This window comes from Artemia franciscana, chromosome 5, assembly GCF_032884065.1.
Source record: "Artemia franciscana chromosome 5, ASM3288406v1, whole genome shotgun sequence".
Classification (NCBI taxonomy): domain Eukaryota; kingdom Metazoa; phylum Arthropoda; class Branchiopoda; order Anostraca; family Artemiidae; genus Artemia; species Artemia franciscana.
Genome location: NC_088867.1, coordinates 31,596,853 through 31,609,914, shown reverse-complemented (window position 1 = coordinate 31,609,914; position 13,062 = coordinate 31,596,853). Strand labels below are relative to the sequence as shown.

Sequence of the window (13,062 nt, the reverse complement as noted above, 5' to 3'; positions counted from 1 at the left end):
GGTAGATAGAATGAAAGAGACAAATTTCTTGAGTATTAAAAGGATAGCAAGACTTGTAAGGACTGCAGCGGCACATCGGGAGCGTTTTCTTAAATAGTATTAATTTAATTTATTTAATTTGTTGTTTGTTTTTGTTATGTAAATTTCCTATGGCCCACGGGCTTTTTCTGGAATAAATTATTATTATTACTATTATTATATTTTACGTTGCCTAGACTCTCAAAGTGGAAAAAACTCCTTGGTTGCAGCCATATTGCGTAACACATGAAACCATTAGAGGTGCTGTCCAGCATGAGCTTCGCTTGGATCCGACTCCTTCCATTTTCTTTTCTCACTCTACGATGTTCCTAGTCCCACTATATTAGGAACATATTCAGGTACTTCTTCTTGTTAAGACAATATTAAATAATTGTCCTTAAAATATTTTTTTTTTAATTATGCCTATTAATCAAACTATCAGTTCTAATGGAAGATGACTAGACCCCCAACAGACTAAGTGAGACTGCCACACTTGTGACTCTTTTATTAAGAAAATGAAATTAAATTACAACTCTATCCCTGTCTATTCTGTCGAATCAATCCAACAGTCAAACCAGTTAAAGAAAACCACAAAATAAAAATCAGCCACGAAGATCCACTTCCAATTCTTAGTCCAGTATCAGTGTACACACCACTTTGCTCTTCGTTGAAAAAATAATCTAAAGCGTCATAGTGAAATTTACAGTCCATGGAATTGATAAAAGCAATTGCAGTTTCGTTGGGTCTCCCAGCAATGTTGATCATGTTATTTTTTATAAGGATGTATCGAATCGCTGCACAAGTAGTTGCATATCCAACTGACATCATACAGGCTTGGACAATTGAAAGCATTGACATAACTAGACATACACAAAAAATGCCAAGTAGTACCATTCCATCATCAGTTTTCCCTCCTTTAGCTTGAATGAAATAGTAAATTGCTAATGGCAAGCAAACAAAAATGAAAAGTACCGGAACAAAAGCTACATAATCACAGTTTGAAACATTTGAACCATGTAATCCATAATATTGTTCACTTGAATATGTGTCACTCACTGACCCATATAGCAAACATGTATTATTCGGCAGATATCCTCTCCACGTTTCTGTAATAATCCCAACTGAAGTTGAGGCAACTATTGAAATTACGATTATACCAAGAGACACAAGAAAAGATCCTTTTTGGAATGTTGGTACAGTCATCTAAAAAAAGAAAAATACGAAAATTAGGGTAGATTTAATACAAAATAAATAGTTCAAAATAGAAAACAGCTAGTAAGGAGTGGCCTGGCCTAATTGTGATCAAATTCTCAATATTAGGTTTTTGGTAACAATATATGCACAAGAAAAGCTTTGTTATTTAAAGTTATCCATTAAATATTAAAGACCTGAGAAAACTTGCATAGATTTCGAAAAAGGGGAAACACCCAGAGGGCAAGGGATGTTGACGAATATTACACCATCAAATTTAGCACATCAGTCAACCCTATTCACATAAGATAAAGTCCAAACCCAAACACATAAGAGGTTTGAAGTTCCCATGTACAAATATGTTGAGTTAAACAAAAATTCCGAGAGGGAAGATCACTGATTCGGGTTTATTTGTAGTTTTTTTCCCCAGGGGTGACTGTGTCCTATCAATAGTCCTTGAAAACCAAGAAACGGCTGAATCAGACGCAAATGAAAAGTTTTAGAGCCACTTTTTAGTAGCCAACAAGATTTTGCCATAGAAGAATGGTGTTTTCTGCCATTTAGTAGCATGAAACTACAATTTGTCCCCAAATAGGGCCAAATTGTTATCCAACGAAAAGATTGCCAATCGATTTAAAATTATAGAAAACCTATACAATGAACTTTTCAGTTTCAAAGGTCGCCTAGCTGCGTAGTTGCATATTCGTTCCTAAAGAGTCACATAATTCAGATAAAAAAACGCTCAATAGAACCCTTTATTTTAAAATTTCACTTGTTTAAGTTGATTAACTTAATGCTTGATAGAATTATGTAGAGATGAATAGTAGCTCATCAGCTGGGTCGATGGGTCATTGTATGGGTGGGAGAGGGGGCACGGACATTTTTAGTCAAATCTTTTAGCCTTCCTCGAGACTTCAGAAAAATACTGAAGGGGGGGGGGTGAGAGGTTGATAAGTTGATATCTAATCTTCTTCAGTTTGATCGAGCCTGAAAAAAAGGTGCTGCAGGGTGATAAATCCTTATTTACTGCTGAAAAGGTTTTCTTCGTAATATAAAAGATTACGTTCATATTCTTACCAGCACAAAATACTGAGAGGTGGAGGGGGGCCATCTTGAGTGATTGCAAAGAATTTTCTCGGAGAGGACAAGCAAATATTACCATAAACTTTGTTTTTATCGACAGCCAAACGTAAATGCTGGGTTTTCTTTCAACGATATTTTATCATCAAACGAAGGGTTATATTACTTTCAAATAATATTATTCAGCAAATTATTATATTATATTAATTGTTTTATTATTATATTATTTTCAACGAATCGACGATATTCTATTATATTTTTTTCAACTATTTGCAAGTAAGGAGCTACTAGGCGTAGTCATAGTAATCAAAAGAGAAAAAATGTCTTGATTGCAACACATACATCAAAATCATTCAAAATTGTGGTTTGTATATTATATCCAGCAAACTATTGAGATTGTAAAGATTTATATAAATTTCTATAGAAAAAAGAATATAATTATCGACACAAATCGGTTATGTTATCGACATGTTTTGGATTTCAACAGTAGATGGAAATTTATTTATATTGAATTTGACTATTATGCCGTTTAAATAACATGTTAAATGAAAATGAAAATTAAATATTTGAATTTTGAGAGAAAAAGCAGAAGCTAATTGCCTTTTTGAGCTGAAACTATAATATAAAAACAAAGGGAATATATTTTGACTTAAACATGAGTCAAATTTACGTGTCTTCAAAGTGCACACACATAAATTTATGCGCGTTACTGTGTTGGTCCCTGGCGGCTTGGTGCTGCGATGAGTTGTTAGTAGTAGTAGTAGTTACGTGAAATCAGCTTATTTTTTGCAGTGCAAAAATTTTCAGCTTATTTTTTGCAGTAAGCAAACATATCAGAAAGAAAAAAAACGTCTATAAACGTATTTAAGTCTTTTACGTGCACAGATGAACCAAGAGCTTCCCAGAACTAGGGAATTTTTCATACACCACACATTTTGTCTGAGCTTAAAAAAAATACTACACTTTAAAAATATAGACAGTGCTTACAAAGCTAACTAAAGTTTAACTTCATTTTGCCATAGGATTAGTTGAGAAGGGAACATTTAGCCAGAAAGTTTTATCAAACAGATCATACTATTGGATTGTAATTAAGGAGCGGCTCAGCTCAATAGTAACCGAAACTCAAAAATAGAATTGATAAGAGTTGAACAAATTGGGGTTTTATGCAGATTCCAAATTTAAAAATATCCTTAAGTTTAATGTTACCCGTCAAAAACTACGATCCGCAGAAGAAATCGAGATTTTGATGGATTGATGGATTTTAAAAAAAGGGGGCCCTTTTTTCAAAATCCTTCAACTCATCAAAACCAATATTTATTTCCAGGCTCGTAGATTTTGATGGGTAACATTAAACTTAATGAAATTTATATGTTTGGAATCCTCAAAAAAAAAACGCAATTCTTGTCATTTTTTGTCCAAATTCCATTTTTGAGTTTCGGTTACTATTGAGCTGAGCCACTCCTTAATTACAGTTCAAGGCTATGAACTGTTTGATTAAACCTTTTGGCTAAATATTTAATTTTTCGAATAATCCGGTTGCAAATTGGAGTTATATTTTTGTTGGTTTTCGAAGCAAAATCCATACTTTTGAACTGTAGTATTTTTTAGCCTAGTTGAAACATGCGGTATTTTGAAAAAAAAAAATCCCTAGTTTTTGGGAATCTTTTGGTTCCTTTATGTACGCATAAAGGACTTAAATACATCTACAGGTATCTTCTTCCTTCTGAAGATTTTGCCTTCTTAGATAACGTTAGCAGCAAATTTGTGGTAAATGTAGGTAAGAATTTTTTTAACACTTTGTGGTGCTCATAGTAAAATGGCTTTCAGTGCGAAAATCAGAGCTGCTCTCACGTAACGATTTTGTTATTAATTATAAAAAATCTGAGTTCAGAAGGTAACATATTTTAAGCATTAGTATTGTTAAGTAGGGTAGCAGCTTTCCAGCTGCTACCTCAGTTTTCTATGATTAGGGTAGCGGATTTTCTAACTACATACTCACAAAAAAAATGCATTAAAAATCGCCTATAAAAGTTTTGAGATAATGTAATGTTTGCACATATATTTCTGTGTGTACGCTTCATAAACACGTAAATTCCACTTATTTCTAAGTCAAAATATGTTTCTTTTAGTTCCAGATTATTTTTTCCGCTCAAAACGGGCAATTAACTTCAAAATTTTTTATTTTATTATAGAGGTCCACTGTACCTCTTCAATCTTTGAGTTGTTCCAATTAATACCTGTAAGTTCAGTTAAACATGAAGCTTCTTGAAAAAAAAAAAAAAAATAAGATAAGTCTCCCAATAGCTTCATCAAATGACTCGTTTAATTTCTCAATACTAAAACTGGCAAAATTCTCTTTGACTTGCGAGGCTAAGTTTAGCCGTTTTGAAATTATGAGAATACTAGCTATTGGGGTAGCGCCAACTTCATGACACATACAGCTCAATCCTCAAAATGACGTCAGTCAACAAACATGACGTCAGTCGACACACAAACATGACGTCACTTGACACACACACACACACACACACACACACACACACACACACACACACACACACACAGACAACTTATTTTTATATATATAGATAAATTCATAATAAATCCACAAAAATTGATAGCTGACAAAACACTATCATCTGAAGGAATACGGTTATCTCTAACTATACCAGTGATCTTTCCCCACCGTACTAAGAACCAAAATACTGGAAACAATTACGGTTTGGAGCTTATTAAAGACTGGATGATTTCTGTCTTATGTAAACCCATGCTACCGATAGAAATGTCAATGCTTTTCTTCTCTTATAATTCCTGCACTTAAATTGAATTTCTCGTTTAATATGTTACTTTAAACTGCATATTAGTCAAATTCAATATTATATTAAAGAGATTTCAATCTACTGTTGAAATCCAAACCATTTTTATTAATAAAATCTATTTATGTCGAGAATTACATTTTTTCTACTGAGAATTATATACATCTTAATGATTTCAGTAATTTGGCTGAATTCAAATGTGAATCACAATTTTGACATAAATTTTTAATTTGATTTGACCGGCTTAAATTCCAGCGAAATTGGTTGGAAATCAATTTTTTTTTCAGTCAACTTCGTTTAACTGCTGATTTCTACCAAGAGAACTACAGTCACCAATAGGTGTCATTATCTGGAAGAAATTTGTTGCAAATTTCTGTTCTTGTGGAATAATTAAGTACTTATTTGGTGTTTATTGATGCTTCAGAAACTTGAAAGAGAACCCGAATGATAAAAACTAGAAATTAGACTTTATGTCAAGGAATTGAATAACGCTAATGATAGAAACCCAACAATAAAAAAAACTAAAAATCCAACAAAAAATATGGAAATCCAATAATCCTGCATATATTTTTGTCAACACATTGAAAACTCAATAAAGTAAGAGGACATCCAAGTAGTTAATTGTTGAAGAAGTGGAAAATTCGATTCGGGTGTTTGAACCCAACATTTTGTTTCTCAACAAATTGGAAGTTCAATAATGATCAGGCAATTGAGCATCATTTGAGCATTTAAATCGCATTGAGCTAAATGGCTTCAATTTCAACAAGGATTTAGTAAAACTGGGTTTGAATTTAATTGATGTTAACAGGGCTGGGTTAAAAGGGGATTGGTTTGAATGGGGGCAAGTTGCTTAGGGTTAAAATGAACAGGGTTTGAGTTTTCTGGAAGTTGAGTTAAATAGAGATTTAGCGCAGGGATAGAGGTTATTAACGAGAAGAAAATTTTGAAAAGAAATAGAGGTTTCTGCAAACTGGTGCTCAAGCAATGTGTGCTACTGAACGTTAGTTAAAGGGGCTAAGCATTAGTTAATTTCAACAAGGACTGAGTTAAATTGGTTTGGAATTAATTGCGTACAACAGGGTTGAGTTGATCGGGGTTGGGTTTCACCGGGTTAGTTTGAATTGGAGCTGGGTTAAACAGAGATTGAGTTGCACAGGGTTGAATTAAACTGGATTGAGTTGTAAGGTTGTTGAGTTAAATAGAGGTTTAGCTGCACAGGATTTTAGTTTAATGCGGATTAGGATAATCCGGTTAGGTTGGATGGGGTTGATTTGAATAGGATCGAATCAAATTGGATTGAACTGAATAGGGTTGATCTGAATGGGGTTAAGTTGAATGCGCCTTGAATAAAATGGGGGGTTGAGTAGTATGGAGCTGAAATGTACGGAGTTGAGCTGAATGGGTTGAATTATACGCTTCTTTCTAGACTCCTCCTCAGAAAAATCAAAAACTTGTTCCTCTGTGGGATATGCATATCATAAACAAAATAATTCATCTAAAGTGAAAACTTGGTTGACGCAACCTCTCCCCTTTGTTAAAACAACGCCATTTTTCTCTTGAAACCTTATGTTAATCACTGTTGTGGCAAAAGCTATATCGTAGTAAAGAGTAGATCTTATTTTTTAGGTGGTTGAGGGGGGTGGTTGTGGTAAAACATAAAAAAAAATATTGAGCAATCATTTTCACAGCTTCTTAAGGAAGTTTACGCACCATGCTTACCCTTTCGGGGCAAATAAACATGTGAATGTATTGTATGTTTCACTTAAAATGTTTCTTCAATAGGTGGAGAGCTGTAAACTGATAGGTTCCATTTCACGTGCTTAGTTAAAAAACACCCCATTTAGGTTTAATGGAGACTAGGTAAGAAACCTTTCCTGCCTCTCTTCTTTAACATTTATCTGATTGCTTACTGAAAATCAGAAGATCTAAACAGTCCATTCAGGGCTTCAGACATCCCACCCCTACCAGTACAAAGATCCACCAACTCTCCCCAATCGCTAGTGCTCACCGACACACCAAGGCTCGTAACTTTTTGATGTCTCAACTGAATAAAATCAGTAATATGGAGCTTAAAAGTAATTGTCGTTTGTTTACTATGTACTTCGTGCAGCTCTTGAAAAGTATTTGCCATTATAGCGAACGAAACTATGAAGCAAAATATATACTCTTTTGATAATATTAGCAAGTCTTTGGTCACTCAACACGGCAAGAGATAGTGGGTGTCATTCGGGGTTACATTGGAAGATAGTTAGTGCCTCACGAAATTGCATTGGGACGTAAGAGAGTCTTCACGGTATTGTGTTGGGTTTACCACATTTTGTCTTTATTAGACCAAGACAAATTCTTTGGTTTGTTGTCTACTGCTTTCATACCCTTTATTTGTGGGTTATTTAAATAACCACCTATGGCTATAGAATGTGATAAAGTTGACAATAGTATTTATAAAACATCTGTTTAAGTGGTACATAATATTCATCTTTATTTAGTTACATGGATAGGAGAAGGATATTAGCTGCTTGTTTTTTAACAGTCGGAAATTTAGGGGTACGAGGCGCAGTATACACTATTTTGAAAGGTTTAATTATTATAGGAACTTATTATGACTCTGAAAACTCTTTTCCAGAAACCCTTTTTAATTTTTAATCCTAAGAAACAGGGCTATGCAAGAATACGAAGTTCCCATTTTCATTTTTTTAGCTTATTTATTTTAATTTCTTCATCGAAATTTCTAGTTTTACTTTCTTAAACATTAATTGTAATTAAACCTACCAAAGGTAAACCTTTTTTTAAAACCAATTTCCAAAGAAAGTGATTTGTGCAAGAGTTTTTCACGCCAGGGAATAAGATCGTATAGGGTGAAAAGACCACCTCGTGAGACCATGAGGATTGGAAAAGACTACACCAAGTCTTAAGCAAGGGAAAGGTTGTCGTATGAGTGAAAATAGTGTCAGGTGAGAACAAGAAGGCTTGAAAAAATAGATCATGTCGTAAGACAGGGAAAGGAAATCTCATAGATGACAAACGGGCCAGGTGAAACCAAAAATGTTTGAAAGAATAGTTTAAGTCTCTAGCCAGAGAATAGAATTATATGGGGCAAAAAGAGGTCCAGGTGATAGCGAGAAGCTTGGAAAAGACTCGAAAAAGTCTTAAACAAGAGAAAAGAAGTCGAATGGGCGAAAAGAAAGCCAAACGAGACCAAGAGGGTTGGCAAAGATTAGACCAAGTCTTAAGCCAGGGTGAAGAATTCGTAAGGGGCTAAAAGATAAACAGGGCAGCCCTCCATTTTCCCAAAGAAAGAGTAGCAAACAACTGGCTCGTTTGGAGGTTGCTGCTTATAACAAGAATCAATATGTACAAGTCTACTACATGCCGAGTGCCAGGGCCCAGCTTCAAAATCAGCTATTTAGTTTTTGTTTCTTGACTGACATTTTGACGCTTCTTGCAACTAAAACAATCTAAAACGGTCACACTTTCAAGGACAAACTTGTATTTTCCATATGATGGTTGTATCAAGCCTATGGTGACGCCATGGCAAAAAGAGGCTCGCCTTTTCGGCGGTTGCAAGATAAGTAACAATGAGAATCAATATAAGCAAGCCTGTTGCGTAGCGATGCCGGGGCCCGGCCTCGAAATCGGCTACATAGTTTTTCCTCACAAAACTGGCAAATTGACATTTCTGGTGACAAGAACGGTCTAAATAGGTCATAATCTTTAGAAAGTATTCGTATTTTTCCCAGGATGGCTGTATCGAACCTGTGGTGAGGTCATGACATCAACAAAAGGCTCAAATTGTATACGGTTAGAAGACAAGTGACAATGAGAATCCATATATAGAAGCGTGAAAATTGTAAGGCTGGACACATTCAAATAAATGATAAACCTAGCATGGAATTGGAAAAGAAGTTGGCTCTACAGATCTAGCCTATGAGACTAGAAAAGAACTGGAATTCCTCTTTTTTCGAGGACCAACATCCTATCTATTCTACCTTACTAGGTACTAATCACACTAATTCAAGGTAAGACTTGGCTAGAGTAGGCTACTAAGGTGTGTGGAATTATTCTGATGAGACAAAGACGTGCCGATTGGGATGGAGACCTAGCCCATCCCTGAGATCTTCTGATTCATGTGTTTGAAGTAATCTGCTATTTCCATGGTATTGAGGAAATGTGCTGAGCACCAGGGCCCGGCGACGAAAACGCCAGGTTCCCAGTACTATTTATATATGTGCATACAGGTGTCGGTGGTTCTATGTTTGATATACTGGATGTGAAACATCTAGTTGCGCATAGGATGCGAAGTGCGCAAGGGCGTCCTTGCGCACTTCGATGAAGCTTAATTTCTTGTAGAGAGCCAAGTCAAATACCCAACACAAACTAGAAATCCTTTAAAAAACGATCGTTGCTCAACTGACCCTTTGGACTTTCTCGTACTTGTAAGTCTATCGGTAAAATGTAGAAATGCACTGTAACCTTTTTCTGTGTAAACTGTTATTTAAGCTTACCCTTCTTAAAATCACTTAAGAGGGAAGGGGCGTTAAATTCTTTGAGAATTTGTTTGCTGATATTTCGCATTATCCCATTTCTTCGTCAGAGCCAAGTCGAATTTTAGAAATGAAAATGCCCTCCTTGCAAAATGCTTGTTTTTAGTTATGCTTATCTAGCCAACTAAACCAATTGTTGTAATCAACTTAATCACTAGACTCCTCATTTTCTACCTTATCTCTTATCGAAAGACAATATTTGATATCATTTTCCTTATAACCCTGACGCTAAAGACCACATTTTCCTTCAAACCATGGATGCTGAAAAATAAACGGCCTCTAGCATATTGCTTGGAGCAAGGGAGTTGCCTTTGAGTCAAAGCCCATCAGCTTTAGAATTAGAGCTCTTTTCGAATCCTTGCTCCAACATTTTTCTTTACTGTAAATTGCATGCCACCAATCACAAGACTTCACTAGAGGAAAAGCAAATTGGATTCAGCCGATAAAGGTTTTACTCTACTTCATATACTTCCTGGTGAAATAATCCTTTAAGACTAAAGAGCAAAAAATTACCTTGAATGTTCCTCAAAAATAAAAAAAAAAACATTAATTCAAACTTAGCACACAGCAGACTGATATGGAGAATTACTACGACTTATGAACATCGTTTATTTGCTCTGTGAGATTATTTTTATCTTGCCCTAGATACCAAGATAACGATCCTGAAAGAAATTAGTGTTATCGGTAACTTAAAAAAAAATCTTCAGATAAAAAAAAGGCCTAACAAGATTCTTTTGCTAAAATTCTTCAACTTTACGATCAAAACTTTTGACCGGCAGGTTTCATTGTGATTCTAATGAAACATTGTCGGTTGGAGTCATTTTTTAAAACAATAATGCAATCAAAATTACATTAGCAATAAGATTGTTAAATTTTTTCTTAATGATTATTCTAATTTTTTGGTGAGACAAGGGTTCCAGACTTGCTTAAGCAAAATTTAATTGGTTTTAAATACAACTCAGATGATAAACAGCAAAATTGCATTACTTTTATATTATTCCTATATTCAAGGTGCCAGGTACTTTAAGGTATTTGATACGCCGCTTTTCCTTTTCCTTTGTTCCAAAACCTTGAGGTTTCAAATGTTTGTCGAATCTTCTTTTGACGGAGTCAATTGTGGGATTTGCAGGAATAATATCCCCAGGAAAGTTGTTTCAGATACAATTAAATAAAAAAAACGAGTGTTTTTAACTAAAAGTAATGAGCGACATTAAAACTTAAAACGAACAGAAATTAGTCCGTACATGAAATGAAAGGGGTTGTCTCCTCCTCAACACCTCGCCCTTTACGCTAAAGTTTGACTATTTCTCACAACTCTACCTTTTAAAACAATAAAAAACTTTAGCGTAAAGAGTGGGGCGTTGAGGAAAGGACAGCTCCTTTCATATACGGAATGATTTTATGTTCTTTTTAAGTTTTAATGTCGTTCGTTACTTTCAATTAAAAAAATTGATTTTTGTATTTAATTTCTGAACATTTTTGAATTAATGCAGGTTTTGAATTTGGTTCAACGTACATGGATAATTAAAACGATATTTGCATATTAACTTCACTTTTTTTGGCTCAATGGCTTACTCAAAGTTTTGATCGGACGAAAATAAGAAAAAAGGGGCGGGAGAGGGGGCCTAGTTGCCCTTCAATTTTTTGGCTACTTAAAAAGGCCACCAGAGCTTCTATTTTTTTACGAACGTTTTTATTAGTAATAAATTTATGTAACTTACAAATTAACTTACGTAACAAACTTCTACGATCGGACATTTTTAATACATATATGAGGGGGTTTGTCCCCTCGTCAATACCTCACTCTTGGCACTAAAGTACGGATTTTGTTCGAAATCTCTAAGAATGAACCCTTAATCATAAAGGCCGTTTAATTAGAATAAAGAGCTCTTTTGAAATTGCTAAAAATACTTTAGCGTAAAGAGCGAGGTATTGAGGAGGGTATGAACCCCCTGATATACGTTATAATTTCTGTTTGCTTTAAATTTTTTATGTTGCTCCTTACTTTCAGTAGAAAAAACCTTTTTTTTGTTTTATTTAATTTCTGAACGTTTTTGGATTAATGTAGTTTTTGATTTTGGCTCGCCGTACATGAATAATTAAAACGAAATCCGCATTTTAATTTTACTTTTTTCGGCTAAATGGCTTTTTCAAAGTTTTGATCGGACGATTATTAGAAAAATGAGGTGGAGGAGGGGGTCTAGTTGCCCTTCAATTGTTTGGCTACTTAAAAAGGTTTTTACTAGTAATAAATATACGTAACTTACAAATTAACTTACATAGCGAACTTCTATGTTTGTATACTTTTATTAAGTTTATGTGGAGGTTTGTCCCCTCGTAAATACATAGCTCTTTACAATAAAGTTCGAGTTTTGTTCCAATTTTTTAAGAATGGCCCCTGAATCACAAAAGCCGTTTAATGAGAATAAATAGCTCTTTTGAAATTACTAGCAATACTTTAGCGTAAAGAGCAAGGTATTGAGGAGGGTACGAATCTCCTCATTTACGTAATAATTTTTGATCGTTTTAAGTTTCAATGTTGTTCCTTGCTATCAACTGAAAAAAACTTGTTTGTTTTTTTTAATTTAATTTCTCATTGTTTTTTAAACAACGCTGAGAAATTCAGCACCCCCTTCATGGAAATTCTTTTCCCCTATGATAAATTCCTCCATAGAAATATCCTCTCACGCAAGGAGGGGCCTAGTTGCCCTCAAATTTTTTGATCACTCAAAAAGGGCACTAGAACTCTTAATTTTCATTAAAATGAGCCCTGTCACGACATTTTAGGACCAATGGGTCGAGCCGATCACTCCTGGGAAAAACAAAAACATAAAACCAAATAAACACGCATCCGTGATCTTTCTTCTGGCAAAAAATACAAACTTCCACATTTTTTCAGATTAGAGCTTGAAACCTTCACAGTAGGGTTGTCTGATAGGCTAAATCTGATGGTGTGATATTCATTAAGACTCTATAACTTTTATGGAGTCCATCCCCCTTTTTTTAAAACAGGGTAAATTTTTTCAGGTCATATAGCAATTTCCTTTCAAACGAGCCATCAAACTGCTCTCTATGATTTTCCAGTGCCCCAATAGCTGCAACCAAATAAAAGTGGAAAAAATAAAAGATGTCGTTTATGCAGAATATCGTCCTTGGAGCCACTTTTCTTGTTTTTCAAACCAATGAATTTTCCTCGTTATTCAAGCCAAGGGCCAGTTAGTTTCCTATATAGGGGTACTGGACAGGGCGGTTCTAACAGTGTACTTCTTTTTTTGGTCTGACTCTATTTTTAGGAGTTACGGGTTATTTTATTTCTTAGTATTGGACGTGATCGTCTCTTATAGTTTGTTAGCTACCGCTGTGCACGATTCAGGACAGTATTGGTTCGGTCGAAGAACCATTTGACGTGCTCTACC

General features: G+C 34.8%; 1 long non-coding RNA gene across 1 annotated transcript; it reads right to left on the bottom strand.

Annotated features, from left to right (window-relative positions):
• Positions 1-508: 508 nt before the first annotated feature.
• Positions 509-10,249, bottom strand: LOC136027265 (uncharacterized). The gene is made up of 2 exons (XR_010617555.1): positions 10,160-10,249; positions 509-1,221 (listed from the first exon to the last, which is right to left on the bottom strand). It is a non-coding gene; the product is annotated as an uncharacterized LOC136027265 (long non-coding RNA).
• Between the last annotated feature and the right edge of the window lie 2,813 nt (positions 10,250-13,062).